The sequence below is a fragment of the Triturus cristatus genome, chromosome 1_2, assembly GCF_964204655.1.
Source record: "Triturus cristatus chromosome 1_2, aTriCri1.1, whole genome shotgun sequence".
Lineage (NCBI taxonomy): Eukaryota > Metazoa > Chordata > Amphibia > Caudata > Salamandridae > Triturus > Triturus cristatus.
This window is the reverse complement of record NC_140580.1, coordinates 439,746,979-439,767,506: the sequence shown is the minus strand read 5'-3', so window position 1 is coordinate 439,767,506 and position 20,528 is coordinate 439,746,979. Positions and strand designations below refer to the sequence as shown.

The window sequence follows — 20,528 nt, the reverse complement described above, 5'->3', positions numbered from 1 at the left end:
GACCATTTTTTACTTTTAATGTCACTGTCTGTGTAATTAATCGCGGTAAAGCGCGAAAATGAAAGTAATCGCGGTAAAGCGCGGAAATGAAAGTAATCGCGGTAAAGCGCGGCGCGCGCGCCCGCGCACATGCACTGTAGCTCTAGGCTGGCCTGGTAGCACTTTTTGGAGCCCTCTCAATAAGTCTCACCACATGTCAAAAAGTAAAGAAGAACAATTATAAAATCCATTTCCGACATCAGTGTTCTTGTGAAAAAGATTTTTTATCTTATTTATTCCAAAAATCAGTAAGGCTACACAGCACGTTCGGGTTGTCAAGACAGCCTCATATTGGCTGCAGAGATTGAACATGATCATTTAATTCAGAGAAACGTGTGAGGGGATATGATCTGGTGTGGTTGCTAATATAACAACGTAAAAGAGAGGGGCTCTTTGCCACAAATAGGGGTAGAGCACCAATAGACAAAAGTCAAGAGAAGAATTCCCCTATTTGGCACATCATCAGGTGAACTAAAAGATTCTTACCCACACCAAACCATTCACTCACCAGAACAAGCACCCTTGTCTTAACCACATGTGGACTCGTAATTAAAAATTTCTATATTTTATTAGAAACAATGACATAATAAAACATTTCTTTATAGCAATCACAAGACAGTAAAATCTGCGCCCAATGTTATAGTTGTTGGACAGTTAGAAAATAAAGAAATTACAATAAAAAACATACAGTAAAAATACATTAAACCAATTTCATCCTAAGAGTCATTTGTAAACACTGGGAGAACACAAGTAAGAAAGATGCTTTCTAATCAAAAAACAAAGGAAGACAAATGATCTAGATCAACTATTCTCATTACACTAGATACTTAGTGTTTGCATTTTCCGGAGAACAGATGTCATTCCGATCTATAGTCTCCTTTACTTTAAAGTTGCGTCGACGCGTTTCGGTGGAAAACAGAAAATAGAAGACCACCTTCTTCAGGACAGTTAATTATGGTCTCCCACAATATAAAGAATCTAGACAAATCATAAAAGTTGGCATTAAAAATCAAAAAAGACATACATTTAATATACCCATCTCTAATATACAATTTGTACAATTGTGATTTACATCTATACACGCCATACATGGGTGTCAACAATTTTATAAAAACCTTATATGGGTGTCCACAATTTAATAAAAATCCCTATACCAGTTTCCTAACTCTAACAGGGGCAGCAGAATCCATTATAGGAAAGAGAAGTGTAGTTCTCCTGGTGATTCATCAACCACAACCACACATGTACTCCCAATCTTTAACATAGCTTATTCACCACACATCATCCATGCGCTCTTCTTATTTGAATAGAACAGCTAGGTTTCTATTAAGTGAGGGATATTACCTTCTATTCTAGCCAGTACATCCAAGCGGTAGGTACTAGAGGATTCCTTCCCTTACTTCTCTTTAACGGGAGTGCGGTAAGTTCATAGGATATATAAGGGAACACACCTCTTAATCTGAAAAAATAGAATCGGATATAATTATAGCCTCACCTTTGAGCCTACTAAAGGAGGATAAAATGCCCTAATGTCTGTCTTGTTATATATACGTGCCATCCTGTGTATCCGTTTTAAAGTGCGCTCATAGTATAGGAAAGGTGGGACCGGCTAAAACTGTAAGAGAAGTCCAAACATAAATATCATATGGACCAACCCCCAGCCCCAAAGAACAACATAGTCTATAGGTTCCACTTACTGAAAATAGGGAACAATCCCGTCCAAAAGCTTGTCTCAGGGGTAAGGAAATACTCTATTCTTTTAAGAACATATCCGTCCTAAATATCCATACTTCATTGGCTGATGTATTTGGTAAGATCTCGGTACACAAGTATTCTCGAGATTCCAAAGATTTCTATAAGGGGTAAAAAATAAGACGAGGGGATTGTATGAGTTAAATCACTTATTGTTCCAATCCTGTGTCCATAGATTTCGATAGACTCAGCTGTAGTATGCACATATATTAACTATTTCTATCCTATAATGGCTACTTCTAACCAGTTGGTGGCATGTGGAAATTAATTATATTTAGTCCCAAAAAATTACTGTTAAAACAAACACTGGCTATTGTGCCACCAACAGTTAGGTTCTTTTTACCATTTTTTTGGCAAACTCAAAAAACGCTGAAACTTCATCTTAAATATCTGCTAGTCAATGGATTTCCAGAGGTAACACCAGAAAGCTAACTTTGCCCTAATAAACTACACTCACCCCGTTGCAGCACGTGGAAATCTTGAAGCCTTGACCTGGTCCCCAGTGAAGCGCGTATCTAAATGAGCAAAAGAGAGAGCTGTCTTATACCCCCTGCTCCTCGGGGCGGGGCATTCAATCAACCTCAGCTGTGAAACATTAGAAAAATGACCGCGAAAAGAGACCTAAAGACGCGGCCATCTTTGACTGCCAAAAATTAGCCATTGGTGTATAGAAAAGTAAGGACGGGGCGAGCCAAGTGAAAACAAAAACCCATCTACCGTCCTCCTTCGAAAATACCAAACAAAGAGAACCGTTGGCCTATATATACAAACGCCGATACGATGCAGCCTCGTAGAAAATCAAAAGCGAGGTCGATATCAGCCTACAGAGAGCTATTTAAACTGAGGTTTTCCAATGGCATACATGGCGGCCATCTTTGAGTGACCAATAAAGGTACATAGTCCAATCGTACCAAAGTCGACACCCTCACTCTAAATAAGGGATTTTAACAGGTTGCGACAAGGTAATGTTCAAAACTGAATCCAAAACGGAGTAAAGCACGAATCGCAAAACCCCTCTACTTAAAGAAAGGCAAGCAATTTTATTATTGTTATTGCTAACCATTACTATCCTTCACACTCCAAGCTGTGCGCACGAGTCAGGGCAAGAAAAAGGATTAAAGACCCGTTGTTTGCAAACGCAAACTCCCTTCAACAGTGGTTGCTAATATTACAGTGACTCCAGAGACTATTGTTCTTCACATAACCCAGTTGCAAAAGGGGAACTATCTAAAAACTACGGATCTGATTACCCACTGGCTCTTTTGGAATAGGATTGAACCCGTTTTCTTATTAAGCGCCCTGAAGAAGTCTGCTTCAAGGACGAAACGCATCGGCTGTGCTGTTGAAAACAATGATGCTTATGATCTTGTTTTTTAAAATGAATTACTGATTTTTGGAATAAATAAGATAAAAAATCTTTTTCACAAGAACTCTGATGTTGGAAATAGATTTTATAATTGTTCTTCTTTACTTTTTGACATGTGGTGCATCTGTGCTTGCGTTTAAAATTTAGGTGCCAACAGGGTACTGAGACCGCCCTCATTGTTGTGATTGCATAGACTAGGAAGATCTTGGATGACTGAGGCTGCGCAGCTCTAATATTGTTGGATCTTAGCGCAGCCTTCGACACAGTCAATCACCAACTTATAATTCAGAGACTTAGGGAGGTGGGTGTAGTAGGGTCGGCGCTTGACTGACTTCAATCCTTCCTGGAAAATCGCTATTTTTGTGTCTTTGAGGGTGAAGTTACATCAGAGCATATTCCTTTGCAGTGTGGAGTTCCCCAGGGATCATCTCTTAGCCCCACCATGTTCAATATTTACATGAGCTCTTTAGCTGAATTGGTGTATCCTTGGGGGATCCAGATTGTCACCTATGCGGACGACACAGTTAGTGGTGTCTCTTAGCCAGAAGGGCAAATCAGAACCGGGTCTTATATCTTCTTTGGGAAAGATTTCGGATTGGATGGACAAGACATTTCTGAAGCTAAATGCTTCTTGGGCTTACTGTTCCCACCAGTATTGATGCTTCATGTCCCAGCTGTCTAGGTACTCCACTTGTACCAAAAACAAAGATTAAGACCTTAGGGATTTGGCTTGACTGCAAGCTTGATTTAAAAGAACAGGCGTGTAAGGTGGCAGCTAGCTGCTATGGACAGATTAGGATGATAAGGAAGATTCTCCCCTTCTTCCTTTTGATGCCAGACGGGTGTTAGTCCAGGCGCTGATACTTTCGCGACTGGACTATGCAAATGCAGTGTACCTCGGTGCTCCCCTGGACACTACCAATAGGTTACAAATTGTCCCGAACTGTGCTGCCCGCCTACTCATGAACATTCCCAAACATAGTTCAGCTAAACCAGCATTGCCGCCCTGCACTGGCTCCCGGTTCTGGCCAGAATAGGTTTGAAGGCTTTGTGTATTGCTCACAAAGCCATCGCTGGGAAAGGGTCCCCTATGATTCAGTCGCTGGTCCAACTTTATCTCCCTAACAGGATGTTGCGGTCCAAGCATACACACTTGCTCAGAGTGCCTATGATTAAGCGAGCTCGTTCAGGAGGTCGTCTGTTTTCATACAACGTAGCCAAGTTATGGAACCGTCTGCCTGAGCATATTCGCTCGGAATCCAACTTATTTTAGTTTTAGGAAACAGCTGAAGACCTTCCTTTTTTCCTGAGCTGTGCCTGCTGAGTGAGGTGTCATAGTAAGCGCTGGGATGCCTACGGGTAGCCATGCGCTATACAAATGCGTATTCATTCATCCATGGCAATGACGAAGGTCTCCGACTGCAACAGGGCACACGCAAACAGCGTAGCTGAGACTCACTTGAGTTCTGGGTGCACACGATCACAGGGCAATCCTCACAAGGGTCTCGGGCTGCAAAAAGCACACACACACACACAGCGTCGCTGAGACTCATTTGGACTCCAGCTGCCCACGATCACAGGGCAATTCTTACGAGGGTCTCCGGCTGCAAAAAGCACACGCACACAGCGTCGTTGAGACACACCTGGAAACCTTTGTGTCCCTGAGTTTCCACAACAAGGAGCCAGCTCTCCTCGGGCACTTGGGGATAAGTTACTTCCGGACACAGCACACAGCAAAGTACTTTCAAGCAGGGGGACACAGCTCACAGCAAATTCCCTTTAGCCTCTCCTTGGTTAAATCAGCAAACTGCAGGCCAGCCCCAGAACACACAGTAAGGGTCAGTCCTTTCCTTCAGTCTCTTCAGCTGTTTCTTCCTTGGCAGAGGTTCCTCTTGACCATGAAGTAGTTTCAATCCTTTACAGTCTTGAACAGTTCCATTCCAACGTTCAAGGGTTTCAGCTATCATAGTTATACCCCGAAATGTATTTGAAGTCTTTGTGTTCAGGGGGGCACTGACCCCTGTCTAAACCAGTTCTGGGTGTCTCCCTGCCAGCGACACCTTCTTCCTTTGATAGTGGGGGTCTCGATCCCTTATCACTCAGCAGGAGATGGAGCCATTGTTTTATGGCAGCAACCCAGGCCTCTTCACCTCCAGGGGCTACTCCTCACACCCTCCCCTGGGTCAAGAGATTCCCCAGAGCCTTTCGCATTCAATTCCAGACAGTCGATCCACAACCAGGCAGAGACACACAGAAATGTTAGAGCACAAAAACCCAGCCACTTCTAAAAGAGTGGTTTCTAAACACACAATACAAAAACCACCTTCACAAAAAGATGTGTTATTAAATTGTGAGTTCGGCAACACTAAACCTCACCTCTCCATCTTAAGCCTATGGGAAGATAGGCTGGAAATATATTACACAGCCTCCCCATTCTGTCCTATGGGCAAGAGGCCTTTCAACAATGAAAAACGAAATGGAGAGTATTTCACTGTTAGGACATGGTACACACCTCAGTACATGTCCTACCTTTCACATACACTGCACCCTGCCCAGGGGGTACCTTGGGCCTACCTTAAGGATGTCTAATGTGCATGGGAAGGGGTAAGGCCTAGCAAGTGGGTGCACTTGTCAGGACAACATGGAAGTTTAACAAACTGCGTGCAGGCCCTGCAGTGGCAGGCCTGAGTTCTCTCTTTAGGGCTTCTTGTGTGGGTGGCACAATTAGTGCTGCAGGCCCACTAGTAGTATTTGCATTACTAGCCCTGGCACACATAGTGCACTTTACTAGGGACTTTACTAGTAAGGCAAACCTACCAATCATGGACAACCATTTGCCATTACACTTTACACAGGGAGCACTTTGACACTGATCAGCAGTGGCAAAGTGCCCAAAGCATCTAAGTTCGCAGCACCCTGTCAGAAAAAAGGGGTAGGGGGAAGGCAAAAAGTTTAGGGAACTTTAGCCAAAAAGGGCCAAGTCCAACACACTCAATGTAAATTATATTATGGATTGGTGTTCCCATGATTGGCTTATTTGATTTATTGGTAAGTCCATAGTAAAGTGTACCAGGTGTGCTAGGGCCTGTAACTCAAATGCTGCTTGTGGGCCTGCAGCATGAATTGTGCCACCACAAAAGCAGCCTTTCAAAGGGTTCTCAGACCTGCCATTGCAGTGTCTGCACGCAGTCTCTACTGCCATGTCGACCTAGCAAGTGCACCCATTTGCCAAGCCCTGACCATCCCTTTTATTACATGTAAGTCACCCCTAAGGTAGGCCCAAAGTACCCTTGTGGGCATGGTGCAGTGTGTGTGAAAGGTAGGACATATACTGGAGTGTATGACATGTCCTGATAGTGAAATACAGTGTATTTCGTTCTTCACTATTGAAAGGCTGAGGTTCTTTGTAACATCTTACAAGTATAACTTCCCATTGGGACGAGATGGAGAAATAGAGTCTAGTATGCCTGAACTCAGAATGTAAAAATCCATCTTTTAGTAAAGATGATTTTTATGTTGTGTTTGAAAATACCACTTTTAGAAAGTGGGTATTTTCTTGCTTAGCCGTCCTGTGTGCCTCTTCTGGGTTGTGGATTGACGGTCTGGCTTTGGAGTGGCAGGAGCTGGGGATATGCATTCACTGTAGACAGCCACTGGGTGGGTACAGGTGTGTCCTGCCTTTCTTGGATGAGTCAGGGCTGGGGCTCAATAGGCCTGGTGTGCATTTAGAGTGGTGGGAGGAGATTTCCCTTGCACCTGAATGGGCCTGGTCTGCCTTGGACAATGCTGTCTCCATCTACTGCTGGTAAGCTGGACCAGAGAGAACAGAACTGGTTTGGGCTGAGCACAGACACACTGCCCAAATGAACAAAGAGAAGCTGAGCATAAATATTGGGGCCCGACGCCAGAACTTTAGATTACTGCTGAACTAAGGAACCTGCCAGGAAGCAGGGCTGGAAAAGCTGTCGGGAGGAACTGGCACTTTGCGGCGTGCTCTACTGTGTTGGCTTGCTGCTTCTGTTTTCTGCAAAGAAAAGACTAGATTGTACTTTGATCATCCTGTTAGAGATTTCTCCAAGGGCTTGAAGTAGAGCGTGCCTCCTGTTGGAAGTCTCAGGGAGATAAAAGACTTCAGAGAACTCACTTGGATCAAGCAACCTGCCAAGGAAAAGAGCTGGCACTTTGCTATGATGTTCTGCAGTTTCTGCTTCTGCCTTGGGCAGTGAAAGGACTGGACTGAACTTTCTTCACTTGTCGCTGAATATCTCCAAGGGCATGAAATGGAGCTTGCCTCCTGTTCACAAAGTCTCAGGGACAGGCAATACTTCACTTACCTCTCGGTACTGCCTCTGGAACCGTGGGTTTCAGTTGCCAAAGAGGGGGAAAGCAGCCAATACCAACACCGCTGTGGGCTCCGTGTCCTTAAGGCATCGCAGAAGGCACTGCCGCACTTTACACCGCAACGCTGGTCTCACCAACGACGTCTGCCACTGAGCCGCGGCCTGCACCGCGACCTGTGGGCACCGCACTCCGTACCGCCAAGCTTCACTCCGCTGTACTGGTCTCCCCGACGTTGCTGCAAGCTGACCTAGACACCTGTGACTGCACCGTGGTTTGGGGGCACCGCTTGTAAGTTACATGATGCCCCGCCCCATCCCACACCGCAGTCTGGGCTGACCGACGCTAGCTCCCATCAACCGGCATTGCCGCTTGCACCGTGACCTGTCTGCACCGCAATGAGCACCGCCTCATTCCGCACCGCAGCACCAGCCCTGTTCTCACAGTCACCGAGATGTTGCCTGCACCGTGACTTGAGGGCATCGCACGCCGCACCACTACTCTTCACATCGCAACAGCGACAATTGCCAATACCTGTCCACATTGATGTGGACGGACGGAAATGTTGGATACTGTTCGTTTCAGCACTTCGGTAGCCCCAGATGGAGCTACCATTTTCAAGGAACTGCATTTTCAAGAATTCTTGCAAAGTGCATAATTTGGATTACTGCATGTTGGTCCTTTATCGTTTTTTATCTTGTTTGCACAGATAAATAATGGTTATTTTTCTAAAACTGGTGTGGTGTCCTTTTGTAGTGTATTACTGTATGTGTAAATGCTTTACACGCTGCCTCTGAGATAAGCCTGACTGCTTGTGCCCAGCTACCGAGAGGGTGAACAGGGGTTATTTCAGTAGTGTATCTCTTACTCTGACTAGAAGGAAGGATCCCTATTTGGACAAAGGTGCAAACCATTGCCAACTAAAGACTCCTATTTCTAACATTTCTTCTATATGTGTGTGCTGTATCTAGAAATAAATGGTTGTATGTCTTGTAAAATTGGCCAGAATGATCACTTGTTTCTTGTGACCACTATTGCTGTTTGTATTGCCTTCCTTATTTTTTTCTCTTGAAAATCAAACTCCTGGATAGTTTTACTGGAAACTAAGTTGTGTTTAATTTTACAACACAGAAGCAGAACAGAAGCGGGTTTTTAGGGGGGATTTCTTTATATTTTGTTTACCCGCTAAGTGCAAAACCCCTCTCGCTTTCTCTTAATGAATGGTTACTGGCCTCTGCAGAGAAGCCAACACCTTGTCTGTTGCACTGAAAGTGCATGTTTATTTCACCCATCCAGGTGCAGTTGTGTTCACAGTAGCAGACGATCTGAGGGAAATACTAATGTGCTCTGTTTCTCCTGCCTGCAGTTCAGAATCCTTGTTCTTCAGTTTGCTTTCAGCCACTATCTGCTCAGTACTTCTAAAGGCCCAACCATGGACTCCCAACCTCTTCAGTCATAGTGGAATGTGTGTCTTATCTAGCACCTTACTTTTGTGATGTAAGTTTCGTTTCATTGTAATTGCTGCTAGTCCTATGAGACAAATTATAGGAAACGGGTTGACAACCACTCTGATATGTCTGACATTGTCCCTTTTGCTGTTACCCAAAAGTTACTAATCGGTGTTCACTTCCACCTCTAGTCCTCTAGTGGTGTAACAAGGCTCCCCCCCCCCCCCCCCCCCCCCATGCTCTTACCTGCAGCCAATCGCCAGCACCCTCCCTGCTCATACCTGCTACCTGGATGGGAGGTAATTATCACCAATCAGAAATCGCAAAGCCCACTAGAAACCAGGATTAATGAATAACATGAACATGGGGATGGCGGCTATCCCTAAACAAAAATAAGGTGACAGTCTTTCGGTAGAAGGGATACTTACCCCGGGTTTGCACCCCCCCAGCGGTAGAAAGCCCACTAGACACCAGGGACAATAATAAAAAATAAAAAACATAAGGATGGGGCTTCCCACCATAGCCATGTCCCCACCCTTAAAAATAAGGCAGCAGTGTTTCTGTCCACTGCGGAGGGCAGATGGAATAAATGCCCCCAATCTGCCACTGGGGGCGGTGGGGGGGGCAAAAAGCCTACGACACCAGGGAATGCCCCTGTTAAAAAAATAAAATAAAGGAGTGGGGACTCCCCAACAATGGCATGGCAATGCCTTACCCTCAACAAGACAGACAGTCTTTCTGCTAAGGGGGCGGGGGGTTTCAGGAAGACCACTAGGCACCTGGGTCAATAAAAGAAAATGTATAGGAGTGGTGGGCTGCTTACGGTAGGCATGGCCATGCCTCCAACCCTAAGAACATATGGTGACAGTCTTTCTGCCCCACTGGAGGACTCCCATTGACATTTGTTTGATCCATTCCTGTCGCAAGCACCCGGCTCAGCCACACAAATGGCGCAGCGTTTGTATAATTGGCACAAGTGGATTAACGCTGGGCAGTAGACGTTTTATGGATTTCTGCAGATTCCAGAAGTTTCATCACGTAAATATAAGGAAAATGTGTTTGTTCTGGCAAATTTTGAGGTGTGCAGGGCATTTTGAAAAACCTCATGAGATCCATGGGAGGGTCACCACCTACGTTCTCTTTAAGGCGCGCGCGCACCTTCCCCGACCTCAGCGCGCAGTCCCGGATGTGGAGCGCGCACAACGATTCCAGGACGTCCGGAGAAAGGCGCCGCCGCTTTAAGAAGCGGGCGGCGCGAAAAGCAGGCACTTTCTCCAGCGGTGCTGGCGAGGAGTAGTGGAGAGTGCAGGTAAGGGGGCTTGTGGGGTCTTGAGGCGGCTTGTGGGGGGGGGCTTGTGGCAGCTTGGGACGGCTAGTGGCAGCTTGGGGGGTGGGCTCGGGGGCGTGTGGCTGCAGAGCGCGGGGCTGATTGTGGCCTTTTGTTTATGTATTTGTGGTAATCCCAGCCCGTGAAGGGGCTCTGATTACCATCAATACTTAAACAAAACGTCCAGGGTGGTGACTCACCACCCTGGAATCCCCTGGTTGTCTAGTTTTCAAACATGTCTGTGGTTTGTAGGTTTGCATGGGTGGCGCCACAGCACAGCCTCACCTACCCCTATTGCTTATCAATGAACGTAGCGCTACAGGGCCTTTTGTGTCATGATCTCTTGACTCATCCACAGAAGCGCGGTGCCATTTATATCCGGGGTAATGTTGCAACTCAGGGTGGTAGGATTTTAAGGCTTCCCACAGATCCCATCACTTTCCATCACAGAAATGGGAAGAAAATGTGTGTGCGTTTTTTTTTTTTTTTTTAAACAAAGTTTGACGTTTGCTAGGGCTTCTGCGCAAGATTGCAGGACAAACTTGAAGATATATATAATATGTCAGCGGGGAAGCTGCAGGACAATGGGGTGACTGGTGGGAAGCCCGTGAAATTACAGCGCCTATGCTTTCTTCTCGCCAGGAGGACTCGTGGCAGACATCGCAAACGGACCTATCTGATTCCGATGTAGGTCCCACGCTAAGGGAAGGCCCCGACCCCTCTGACATCGTTGAATGGCGCCCAATAAGGCGCCTCGGAAATCAGAACCAGGTGTGCATGGACACCGGAGAGAGGCTCGAGTGGAAGGAAAGCGAAGGATGGAGGAACCAAGACCCTGAAGACCAACCTAGACGCCCGGAGAAGACATCCAGCCCGGAGGGAGGGAACGAGTGCGGAGAATGGAAGGCGAATCCAGGAGGCCACCGGGAACATGCTTCGCTGAGCCACGCCCCCGGAGGAGCGTGGCTGACTCAGGTACGGGAAAGATACTCTGGCTGGGTCGGGAGGCGGGAGAAGCCTGAGGGTTAACAACGTTGCCGCTCACCGCCTCCTCGTTGTATGGTGTAAATACCCCTTCCCACTCACTGCCACTCCTCACCGCCTCCTGTTTCTTCACGCTTCAATCACTTGTGCACTAGAGTGTTTTTCTCACCCCCTACCCTCGTGAGATTTGACCATCGGAACGTGATATTGACCCCTACCTTTCTGCTGTTGTTTTCTTTTGGGGACTCCGGAGCACCTTGCTCTACGACTTCCTGATGATTAAAGGAGGACAGTGAACCCATCCTAGAGGACAGCTTCCATCCCGGAAGAAGAGGAGGACTCTTCATCGTTTACCTGTTTTGGTTTCTTTGTTTCTTCTCCAAGCCTCTTATTCTTTTTATGTTGTTCAAACTGGCAACTCACAGAAGACGTGACTACCTTAAGATAAAACCTTCTTTGCCCCGACGTAGTCTTTTGCGTATTCCTTCTGACCCGGCTACACTGGTGGAGAATGCGGGCATAGAAGACCCCATCTGTGATTTAAAGATGGATGCCTTGATCCAACACTTGATTAAGGGCCAGGAAAAGATTGAGTGGGCTGTCGAGCGTCGGATAGCCTCTGCAAAAGCAGACCGTGATGTGTTCAAAGACACTATTGCGGCGCAGATTGAAGGTCTACAGAAAGCGGTAACTGAACCCCCTTCCACTCCCTTTCGGGAAGCTCGAAGCCCCAGTCACACCACCCCCGCTGGAGTCTCACTACAGAAATACATGCATGGGGAGGATCCGGACGCCTTCCTTACGAATTTTGAAAGAGTAGCCAGGGCATGTAGCTGGCCCCTGGAGAAGTGGCCGTTTTTTTTAGCTCCTCTCTCTTGACGGGAGAGGCTCAAGCTGCATACCAGGTGGCTAATGCCACCGGGGACGCCCCTTATAGTGAAATAAAAACGATCATCCTGGACCATCTGGGCCTAGATGCTGAGGCCTACCGGGAAAAGAGAGGGAAACGCCCGGCGAAAATCTCAAAACATTATTTTTTAGACTCAAAATGGCAGCCGATAAATGGCTAACCCCTGGCACTAGCTCCAAAGAAGAGATTATGGAAAAGATATATTTGGAGCAGTATCTTGATGCACTTCCGTATAACACCCAGAAGTGGCTGCGTCAGCACACTCATTTGACAGTCCAACAAGCCATAGAAATGGCGACCACCTTTTCGCGAGCATAGCCGAAGGTGGGCGGATGGGAGGGAGAAAAACTGTGCAACCAAAACCTCCGGGTGGACAAGAAACCCAAGATCACGGAACTGACAAAGCCAAGACAAACTAAGTATGAATTACCCAACATAAATGGACCCCAGTGCTTTGAGTGCGGGGAGTGGGGCCATAGAGCCCGTGCATGCCCTAGGAGGAGGTCAACGGAGGAACCTATGGAAGTGGGTTACATCCCCAAGTCCATCTTGTACTCCGCTGAGATGGGGACCGCGTTTCATGTAAGTGTACAGGTGAATGGTAAGAGTTTCCGAGCCCTTCTAGACTCAGGCTGCAAGCAGTCCGTCATTCAGAGTATGTGGGTCACCCGTGAGCAAGTGTTACCTGAGTCCACCGTACACATTCGGTGTGTACATGGTGATGTAAAACCCTACCCCCTAGCGGTTATACCACTCATCCACTCCGCAGGGTTTAGAATTCACATAAAAGTTGGGGTTTTCTTGACCTATTTAGACGTGCTAAAAACCATAGAGGGGAGGAGCTCACAACAGGCTAACAGCACTTCCCCAGTGTTGATAACCCTGGAGCTGTGGCTTCTTGATCGTAGTTTCAGATTCGCACAGGCCAACGATGCTTCCCTGTATAATGCGTGGGAACAGGCCCATAGCACCCCGGAATGCATCACCCCCACATATCCCTGATTCCTCATCAAAGATGCACTGCTGTATCGACAGGCTTCACCATCTGAACCCCAGCAGTTATTGGTTCCCGTGTCCTTTAGGGAACAAATCATGTTCTTTTCACATTCGCATCTCACGGCTGGACACACAGGGGCAGAGAAGACCACACAGAATAGAGGCATTTTTATTGGCCGGGGTTTATAAAGATATCAAAGTACACTGCCAGACCTGTACTATTTGTCAAAAAAGGAACACACATAGGCCCCCAGCCGTTCCGCTACAACCCCTGCCAGTGTTAGGAACCCCATTCGAGCAAGTCGGGATGGATCTGATAGGGCTCTTGCCCTGCACAAAAAAAGGAAACTTGTATGCGCTCGTGATTGTGGACTATGCCACCCGATTTCCCGAAGCCTACCCACTTCGTACACTACCCCTCGCAACATAGCGGAAAGATTCTTGGAACTATTCTCAAGAGTAGGATTCCCTGAAGAAATTCTGACAGACCAGGGTACGCCATTCGTATCCCGTCTAATGAAAGAAGTATGCCAAACACTTGACTTGCGTCACATCAGAACTTCCGTGTACCACCCACAAATGGACGGACTAGTGGATAGGCCCACCACCAAAGGCTGCCACCTTCACCGTACCTACCCTGGCGAGTGATACCAATACCTTGAAGCAGTTTGTCGTCAATATCGAACTCGCCACGAAAGAAAAGGAGGAGTTGATGGAAGCCTTAAACCCTTATTCATCAATGTTTTCCGACCTCCCTGGGAAGACCCACCTCGCTGAACACAGGATAGACACCTTGCCAGGAAAAGTGATCAAACAGCGACCCTATAGAATACCCGCTGCCAGAAGGAAAGCAGTCCAGCAGGAGGTACATCTAGGAGTTATAAGGCCTTCACGGAGTGAATGGTCGTCTCCCTTTGCGATGGTGCCAAAGCCCGACGGGAGCACCCGTTTCTGTATGGACTTTCGGGCACTCAATGAGATATCGTCCTTCGATGTCTATCCAATCCCCCGTATAGACGAACTGATCGAAAAATTGGGAGAAGCCAGTTATTTCACTACATTGGATTTAACAAAAGGATACTAGCAAGTACCTTTGCGGGATGAGGATCGGAAGAAAACCGCATTCTCAACTCCCGATGGGCTCTTTGAATTTACATTGCTACCATTTGGACTGCACGGAGCTCCAGCGACATTTCAGCGACTCATGAATACAATTCTACGAGACCACCATGCCTTTTCATCAGCATACCTGGATGATATAGTGGTCTTTAGTCCCGACTGGAAAACGCATATACAACATCTTCGTTCTATCTTACAAGCACTACAAACAGCGGGATTACATATTAACGCCAAGAAATCACGGATAGCCTTCCAAAAAGTAAAATATCTGGGGTATGTACTCGGTCACGGCCTCATATCTCCACAGGAGGAAAAAGTTGGAGCCATCACCGACACCCCCTTTCCCTCCACTAAACAAGACATGAGTGCTTTCCTGGGCCTGATTGGCTATTATAGACGATTTATACCCAGGTTCTCTGAGGTGGCTTCTCCATTAACCAACACCCTCCAGAAAGATGTAAAACCCCAGGTCCTCCTACACCCCACAAAACAGATGTTAGATGCATTTCATACATTAAATCACATCATCACCACTAGCCCAGTGTTATCCTCACCTAATTTTTCATGCCCCTTCATCTTACACACCGATGCCTCTAACCATGGCCTAGGCGCCGTACTGTCACAAAGGTCAACAGATGGCATAGAGCACCCGATAGACTATGTCAGTAGAAATCTGTTTCCGAGAGAAATGAGGTACCCCACTATTGAGCGCGAGTGTCTTGCAGTCAGGTGGGCCATAGACATGCTGCGATATTATCTCGAAGGCCATCATTTCACCTTGTACACTGACCATGCCCCCTCCAGTGGATGAGCCGTAACATCGCCTATAATCTCCGGGTACTCCGTTGGTTCCTCTCTCTCCAGCCTTTTTCATTTACGGTCAGACATCGCAAAGGGTTGGAAAATGGTGATTATCTATCCAGAATATTTCCTCTCCCCAATCGGGAGAATCCAAGAGTGGAAGAGTGTCACAAGGTCAGTGGGGAAGCCGCAGGACAATGGGGTGACTGGTGGGAAGCCCGTGAAATTACAGCGCCTATGCTTTCTTCTCGCCAGGAGGACTCGTGGCAGACATCGCAAACGGACCTATCTGATTCGATGTAGGTCCCTTTAACTGGGACACGCTAAGGGAAGGCCCCGCCCCTCTGATGATGTCGTTGAATGACGCCCAAAAGGAGCCTCGGAAATCGGAACCATGTGTGCATGGACACCGGAGAGAGGCTCGAGTGGAAGGAGAGCGAAGGATCGAGGAACCGAGACCCTGAAGACCAACCCAGACGCCCGGAGAAGACATCCAGCCCGGAGGGAGGGAACGAGTGCGGAGACTGGAAGGTGAAGCCAGGAGGCCACCGGGAACACGCTTCGCCGAGCCACGCCCCCGGAGGAGCGTGGCTGACTCAGGTACGTGAAAGATTCTCTGGCTGGGTCGGGAGGCGGGAGAAGCATAAGGGTTAACAACGTTGCCGCTCACCGCCTCCTCGTTTTATAGTGTAAATACCCCTCACTGCCACTCCTCACCGCCTCCCGTTTCTTCTCTCTTCAATCACTTGTGCACTAGAGTGTGTTTCTCACCCCCTACCCTCGTGAGATTTGACCATCGGAACGTGATATTGACCCCTACCTTTCTTCTATTGTTTTCTTTTGGGGACTCCGGAGCACCGTTCTCTACCTCTGCCTGACGATTCAGGGAGGACAGTGAACCCATTCTAGAGGACAGCTTCCAGCCCGGAAGAAGAAGAGGAGGAGGAGGAGGACTCTTCATCGTTTACCTGTTTTGGTTTCTTTGTTTCTTCTGCAAGCCTCTTATTCTTTTTATGTTGTTAAAACTAGCAGCTCACAGAAGACGTGACTACCTTAAAATAAAACCTTCTTTGCCCCGACGTAGCCTTTTGCGCATTCCTTCTGACCCGGCTACAATATATATACAGATACTCACGTTTAAAAGTACCTTGCCTATACAAAGTACAGAGCCATATACCTACGCATCTTTACTGACTAATTATAATGTTTCAATACATAGTGTAAGGAACAAATGTTGTGTCTGTAATACCACTATCAGGATCTTAAGATTTTGTGTCACTCTCTAGTAGGAAAACAGGAACAAGAGGCACCACTCCGGGCCCAGTGGGCATATACAGAGAAACTGACCTGAATTTCTACAAGTAGACGTTGTTGTAGAGCTCAGTCATCCGTTGCTTCGCTATTTTTGTTTACGGGAATCGCATATCATTACGTAAGGTCTGATGAGTTTACTTGCATACTATGTATGTGCAGGTACTCGGTGTGTGAAGAAAGATTGGTGATCTGTGACCCCGAGTGGTGCTCCTTGTTCCTGTTTTCTTACTAGAGTGACCCAAAATCTTAAGACTCTGACAGGTGTGTTACAGACGCAACATTATACTTTGGTACAGTAATCGACTTAGAGAAGGAATTTCTTATGTGTTGTGATCAGTGAGACATTCGGTTCATATTTTGAGCTTATGCATGCTGACCAAGTTATACAGATAGATTATCTTTCCGTTGGTCAATTGAATACTGGTTAGGTTTCGGGTACTCTGCAACAACCCTCATTGGTATACTTTATTCCCATACAGAACTGTTGTTCTCATACCTGCCATCCGGTACGCTGTGCTTTGGGGTGTTGGGTTTTTCGGCCTATGCTTCATGGGTAAGATCTAGGTCTATACAAATTCCTTGTATATAACATGCTCTGGGCCACTCATTGTCTAGCAAAACCGCAGTCATTTGGCTTTGAGGCTGACTACTCTTCTAATATACTCTATTCTTGATTTTAACAACTTTACATAACTGCACATGGTCTTTTGCATGTTATCAACACAGTTGGTGATTGGTTTTTGAAGATGATCACAAGTGCTTTTTCTCACTCCTCTTATACGCTTTCTTGGTGCTGGTGTTCGGTTGTGTGTTGGTTTACATTGGATAATGTCTGAATTTGCTGACATTTTTGATATGCTGTTTTTATTTGTATATATATTGAAATTATGTTCGGTTTTAATTGTGTTAAATTGTTTTCAGCCTTGAAAAAGTCTGTTGGATGAAACACGTGTCGTCTGCCAGTGTATGTTTTTTTATGAATCATTAAGAAGAAAAGACTAAAAGAATAAAGAGAAAGATACCTTTATGGATTTCCTTGATTACTATATCTGCTTTACAGTTTGGACTAATATTTGTGTGTGCCTCGGCATATGTGCATGTCATTCGTTATTTTCTGTGGTGATCTATAATCACCCGGCTAGATGCAGAGGGTCCTAAGTTTTCAAATGGCCACAGGTGAGTATTTCAGTTTTAAAGGCATTCAATTTGAGGTGGCTCCATGTCAATCACTGGCCAACGCCCAGGGGCAACTGAAGATTTTGGAGTTTCCATTGTCCTTGAGGCTTTCCAATTTATGAAGGGTCTGTGTGTCGTCCTCGTAGTTATAGTACATAATATAATTGTGATTACCTAACTGAGGATAGAATGCATGGAACTGAATGGGCAGACTGGAGTAGCCTCAGTTATTTATTAGCTCCAGACATGGATTTCAAATCAGAAGCACATTTTGTTGGAGGCAGAGTCTTGGAGAGGCCTGATGATGGGTTGGGGATGAGAGGGTGGATAGGAGTATTACATAGGGAAGAGGAAGAAAAGATACTGGAGAGGCCCCAAACAGCAAACATTGGCAAAGCATATAGATCTTTGCAAGCTAGTATAGTGGCTATTTAAAAATGTGTTTAGCAAGCATCAAGAGTAAAACAAATGGAAAAAAAACATTTCATCCTTTAAACTTGGCTGCCACATACACACATGCTATACAAATTGAAAATGTAAAATGTTAACAATCACCACATATAACTTTTAAAATCGTATGAGTGGTTCATTTTGTTCCTAGCAGCTGTGTGTACTTATAACAGGTATTGAAAATACTTTAGGTTTATGTTGAGTTCAGTAGACTTTATTTGGTCAAAACAATGACCATAAAAGACACAGAATTAAAAATACATTGTACATCATATGGTTTTTCAGATTCAAAGGTTAAGAAAACTTCTCATATCAATTAAGATGGATTTAAAACCTCATTAAATATAATTGATGTATACATTTAGCCAATTATATAAAATTACTGTATTTGCACACCTAGTGACTAGCACTCATTAAAAACTATTAACAATCTCACCAGGTTTAAAGTAAGTATCCTTATGAAGCATATCTCCTCCTCCGTTTTATTGCAGACAAAATATAGTTGTGGACCGAGAAACAAGTCGTAGGAGTAATTTGGAAAGAGGTAAACCGAGCAAAAACAGTTCTTATATCAATGAAACAAGTAAAGTCCAAATGTCCGTTCTATATTCGTTTCTTCTTCTTTAATTCACTCTTGTACATCTGTTTTTCTTGTTCCTGTACAAATTCTTCAAGCTAATGCCATCAAGCCAAGCCAACACGTGTTTCGTCCTCAAGGCTATCAGCGCAGGACTTCATCAGGGCTAGAGACAAGGAATAGGCTACATTGTATTACACAGTTCCAACATTACATGTGTTATTGAGATAGTAGGTTCTACCATCACCACATGTGTTCATTCTAGTTGATCAATTACGCAGTTTTGGAAATACCGTATTGGACATACACCATAAGCAAGGGGCAACCTATTATAGAAAAGATACTTGAAGTAAAAGGATATCCTTCAATTACAGAACTGAATGGAAGAGGAGAAAAGATAACCGGAGAGAAAGGAAACCCGTATTGTGTATAGTGCACCCCAATTGAAGAAATCAATTTAGATAAAGTTATTAATAGAATTGTTCTATATTATAGAACCCAGTAACATGAGTTAGTGCGGAAACGAAAAGCAAAGAATAAAAAAGTATATTTGAGAGACTTCGTCTATTACGACAAGTGAATTAGTTTCATAAGAAAATAAGCTTAAGGTTACTAAGTCAAAATATAACCACCATGAAACACATGGCGATGCCCAGAATCGGTGTCCATGTGACTGGAGGTGAGAGGATAGTATGTACGTTAATTTAGCACTTACCCAAATACTAAAGTCAATATCAAGGAGATAAAAAAAGTGCAGTCTTCTAAGTCCTGAAAGGTCAGAAGACGTCTTGAACGCCAGATAGCATCATAAATATTAGTAAATTATAGCATATAAGTGTAAGCCACAGTAAAGGAATCCGACCTTATACTACAACTTTTAGCTACAGCAAACAAATTATCCCGACTATTCCAAAATGGGTTTTAAGGCAAATTCATCCTATAATCATAAGGCCGGCATAATGTTAAGTTATCAGCCAAACAAGTAAGTTTATAAACATATGGCCCAAAATCGAGAACATCGTGATCTTATACTGTTTTAAGAGTAACGTAAAATCTTGATAATAGGCAACTTAGTAACACGCGTCTCAAAAATGCATGGATATCAATATACAAAAGGCCGCGTACCTTAGGAGTGGTGTTGGTAAGCTCCTTCGTATATGATAATTATTAAGTTCCAAATATTAGGTTTACTTAATATAGATTAATATATGGCAGCCAAATATCCTAATTTAGTACTAAGAAAAGGAAACCTTCTTAGTTGCAACAAGCTAATACACAATGAGTAATATACATAATTCTATCGTTATCGCAAGAATCTGAGAACATTCCTAGGTGCATAACTCATATAATTAAGAGTTAAATTAGTCTCTAATACCAAAATTATAATAAAACAAGAGCAGAAAACCTCACAGAGGTCAATCTTACACAATCATGATGCTAAAAGTAAGCGATACTGGCATTGACACAGTGCGTCAACAGGAACAGTACTCTCATATAGGTGCGAGCAATAACGTTAACTCGTTATGCATTCTAAAGGTTCTATTGAGTTAAACTCGATACCGTTAGTGTTATTGTCAAACACATCTATATTGCACAAGGTGCCAAATTCAACAGACGAAAATGATTACAAATCTTAGTTTTCTTTAACAAATTTTTAAAACCCTTCCTATTCGACATCAACTAGTCTTTGAGTTGTAAATTCTCGTTTACCTTGTACTGCATGGCCAAGGTCCGCAATCTGTACCATAAACTCGAAAGTCGGCGTGTAACCCGCGCACCATCTTGGGACGGGTCTAAATAGTGTAGGGTATAAAGGTAAATGATGGACAACGACGCGATCTAAAGCTAAGGGTCAACTACCCAGAAGTTGCGCCATTTTGAACTTACTCGATTCCGATATTCAATTAAAGCCAATAGTGTTATAGAGCACG

The 20,528-nt window shown here is 45.0% G+C and overlaps 2 long non-coding RNA genes across 2 annotated transcripts in view; one reads left to right on the top strand and one right to left on the bottom strand.

The window, feature by feature from the left end:
- LOC146867451 (uncharacterized) overlaps window positions 1-17,421 on the top strand; it is a 50,708-nt gene extending 33,287 nt beyond the window's left edge. Inside the window, exons 2-3 of the long non-coding RNA XR_014961599.1 lie at window positions 16,874-16,947; window positions 17,316-17,421. This is a non-coding gene — a long non-coding RNA (uncharacterized LOC146867451). The remainder of the gene's footprint in view (window positions 1-16,873; window positions 16,948-17,315) is intronic.
- On the bottom strand, window positions 568-2,294 carry LOC146867452 (uncharacterized). The gene is made up of 4 exons (XR_014966090.1): window positions 2,249-2,294; window positions 1,737-1,892; window positions 1,384-1,498; window positions 568-1,017 (listed from the first exon to the last, which is right to left on the bottom strand). It is a non-coding gene; the product is annotated as an uncharacterized LOC146867452 (long non-coding RNA).
- Window positions 17,422-20,528: the final 3,107 nt, after the last annotated feature.